The 4,104-nt window shown below is 31.7% G+C and overlaps 1 protein-coding gene across 1 annotated transcript in view; it reads right to left on the minus strand.

The window, feature by feature from the left end:
- Positions 1 to 261, minus strand: part of CARD11 (caspase recruitment domain family member 11) — a 67,752-nt gene extending 67,491 nt beyond the window's left edge. The window contains exon 1 of the mRNA XM_072418879.1: positions 128 to 261. The gene's annotated coding sequence lies outside the window, so the exon portion shown is untranslated. The remainder of the gene's footprint in view (positions 1 to 127) is intronic.
- Between the last annotated feature and the right edge of the window lie 3,843 nt (positions 262 to 4,104).

Raw genomic sequence — 4,104 nt, forward strand, 5'->3', positions numbered from 1 at the left:
ATATATATATATATATATATATATATATATATATATATATATATATAAACAAAATATTGTTTATTATTTGTAATATGCAAGGAAATTTCATTTTTTTTTCCAGTTATGTGATAGCAGCCTTACTTACTGTCAGTTCTCTGAATCAGAATATCAATTCAGCATGATGCTAGAACAGTGAACTTTGTTTACATCCTTCGCTATTTGTGTGCTCCTGTTCTGAACAAATGGCTGCATAGGCTGGTGATCTTTATTGTGAGAATTGTCCAACTGTCCAAATTTGAGAAAAAGAAAGATCAGTGTGTTTTATGAATTTTACACATTGCTATTTTATTTTTTTATTTGTACAGTATTACTAATACTACATATTACTACAGCATTACATTACAGTATTACAATACTACATATTACTACAGTACTACAGTATTACATATAAAAGGTATATGTTTTCAATATTTTGGACAGAATTTTTGTAATCTGTTTTGATAACATCTCAACATATAAGCAATTAAAATCTCACAGGGGTTTCAAGCCTTTACCTAGTCCTGTTGAACATTTAACAAAAAAGACTAAAGTTGATTTATTTACTTATGAAACATGATGGTTTGTTATGAATGTGATAGGTAGGTGTCTTCTTTAAACATAAGCCCCATAGAGATGTCAAATGATTATTAAGGGAAAAAATCTTTTGTGATTGTTTCAAACGACAGATAAAGTGCTTGATCTAGATGCTCAGGAAGGTTCCTATAATTAGTGTTCATCCCTTTAGTGCTACTACCAGGGACATTTCATGTAACACAATGTATTTTACTGTAACTTTTTAATAATTGTGGTACAGCAAAATCTGTTGTTTACTTCTTTTAATCTTTTGTCAAATGTTTACCCTGTTATGTTTTTGCGTTGTTTACATGTAATATAACACAACATATGTTCTTCAAAACCTAAGATTGTTTATTTCTGCTCATCTTTGCCAAATGTTTACCTTGTATAATTGTTTGTATTGTTTACCTGATAACTGTTTAAACTCAATAAAAATATAAAAAAAAAAAAAAAAATAAAAAAACACAGGGCTTTTCTGTTCAATGAAGAGGAGAAGGGGAAGGACAAGCAAGTGGCATTGCGCTGTGTATGTAGACATGCATGACTTCCAAATTCAAATTCAAATTAAATTGTCAGAATGATAAACACTTATAAGTAGCAAAAAAAAAAAATTACATAAAAGACATCTACATACTAAACGTTAAAGATCTGTTTTGTAAAGCTACACTTTTCTTATATTACTTATTTGAGTGGGATGATCATTATTTGCTACAGCAGAGAATATTATCCATTATCAGAGGATGGTATTTAACAGCTTTTAGAAGCATAGTAAAACATCATTTGGATTTTGCTTTATCCTGAAACTTGCATTACTTATCCCACAACCATTGACAAGCTATCTTGACCGGTTCTCTTTATAACATTGTTAACAGACTGTTGACAACTTAGTGATTCATTCTAAACAGTTAACTAATTATATAGCATAGGGTATATAGCAAGTCCTGTTTGATTCTGCTTTTTACTTTACTTTGGTGGGAACTCAAGAAGTTTATCAGCTAATCACATGACAGATTAGTCTGTGTTAAGGACTGAACAACACACTAGCTCAGTGTTTCCCAAACTCATGCTGAAATCCAACCAATAGCAGATGTTCGGACAATCTCCACATTGGTAGGTAAATCACATTGCTGAGGAGTCATTTCCTCCAACTTTGCACAAATAAAGTTACTGGCAAAACCTGCACAAATAAGACATCCCCTGAAAATAAGACCCAGGGCATGTTTTGGCATTTCAAAAAATATAAGAGAGTGCCTTATAATCGGGGAAACAGGGTATCACTTGAGCTCTAATGGCTGAGCAAGTTTATTTATTGATATGTAATGATTTTTTTATAATGAGTGAAGAAATTTAAACCATCAAAATGTCACAGCCATTTAATGCCTGTTAAAATTGTTGTAGTGTCATTATTGTATTTTAATATCTTTATTAATACACACATATTTATTTAGTTGGAGGGTTGGGGGAAAAACATGTGCTTGACTGCCATATCGGAAGTTAACAATAATTATGAATGAATTGTATATCAACAAAGTACAAACCCTTTGGTAACTAAATCCAAAAACAAATGTATTTTTTTTGCTTAGAATTGTTGTAATCGTTTGCCATCTAGTGTCCCCTTCTACATTTAGCTTTAGAATTCACTTTCACTTCCACTTGCTACATATGCCTTTCACTTGCAGGTGAAAATCTGCAGAGAAATAAACAATCCAAACCATACTATGGGTCATCATGAGGTGTCCTATTATTGTTATATTTAAATATAATGGAGAAAACTACAGAAGAGCGGCTGCTGATGGAGCCCGTACTATATAAACAAAATATTGTAGGTGGACTGGCTTTCATTATTTGTAATATTTTTATACGAGGGAATTTCATTGTTAGTTTTTTTTTTTTTTTTTTCTAACAGTTATGTGATAGCAGCCTTACTTACTGTCGGTTCTCTGAATCAGAATATCAGTTCAGCATGATGCTAGAACGGTGAACTTTGTTTTCATCCTTCACTATTTGTCTGCTCCTGTTCTGAACAAATGGCTGCATAGGCTGGTGATCTTTATTGTGATAATTATCCAACTGTCCAAATTTGAGAAAAAGAAAGATCAGTGTGTTTTATGAATTTTACACATGGCTATTTTTTTTTATTTGTACAGTTTAACACAAAGGTATATGTTTTTAATATTTTGGACAGAATTTTTGTAATCTGTTTTGATAACATCTCTACATACCGTATAAGCAATTAAAATCTCACAGGGGTTCTAAGCCTTTACCTAGTCCTGTTGAACATTTAACAAAAAAGTCTTAAGTTGATTTAATTACTTATGAAACATGACAGTTTATTATGAATGTGATAGGTAGGTGTCTTCTTTAAACATAAGCCCCATAGAGATGTCAAATGATTATTAAGGGAAAAAATCTTTAGTGATTGTTTCAAACGATAGATAAAGAAACAAGTGCTTGATCTAGATGCTCAGTAAGGTTCCTATAATTAGTGTTCATCCCTTTTGTGCTAAGGACATTTCATGTAACACAATGTATTTTACTGTAACTTTTTAATAATTGTGGTACACCAAAATCTGTTTAGTTCTTTTAATCTTTTGTCAAATGTTTACCTGTTTGCGTTGTTTACACATAATAAAACACAACGTATGTTACTGCTCATTCAAAAATTGTAGTACTTCAAAAACATATAATTGTTTATTTCTGCCATTCTTTTGCTAAATGTTTACCTTGTATTATTTTTTGTATTGTTTACCTAAGAACTGTTTAAACTCAGTAAAAACATTTTTTTTAAAAAATGAACAAGTGCTGTACACACAGGGCTATTCTGTTTAATGAAGAGAAGGGGAAGGACAAGCAAGTGGCATTGCGCCAGACATGCATAACTTCCAAATTCTTAAATTGGCAGAATGATAAACACTTATAAGTAGCAAAAAAAAAAAAAAATATGACACAAAAGACATCTTCAAACTAAACGTTAAAGATCTGTTTTGTAAAGCTACACTTTTCTTATATTACTTATTTGAGTGGAATGATCAATATTTGCTACAGCAGAGAATATTATCCATTATCAGAGGATGTTATTTAACAGCTTTTAGAAGCATAGTAAAACATAATTTGGATTTTGCTTTATCCTGAAACTTGCATTACTTCTCCCACAACCATTGACAAGCTATCTTAACCGGTTCTCTTAATAACATTGTTAACATACTGCTGACAACTTGATGATTGATTCTAAACAGTGAACCTATTATATAGTATAGGGTGCAAGTCCTGTCCGATTCTGCTTTTTACTTTACTTTGGTGGGAACTCAAGAAGTTTATCAGCTAATCACATGACAGATTAGTCTGTTAAGGACTGAACAACACACTAGCTCAGTGTTTCCCAAACTCATGCCGAAATCCAACCAATAGCAGATGTTCGGACAATCTCCACATTGGTAGGTAAATCACATTGCTGAGGAGTCATTTCCTCCAACTTTGCACAAATAAAGTTACTGGCAAAACCTGCAC

This window comes from Pyxicephalus adspersus, chromosome 7, assembly GCF_032062135.1.
Source record: "Pyxicephalus adspersus chromosome 7, UCB_Pads_2.0, whole genome shotgun sequence".
Lineage (NCBI taxonomy): Eukaryota > Metazoa > Chordata > Amphibia > Anura > Pyxicephalidae > Pyxicephalus > Pyxicephalus adspersus.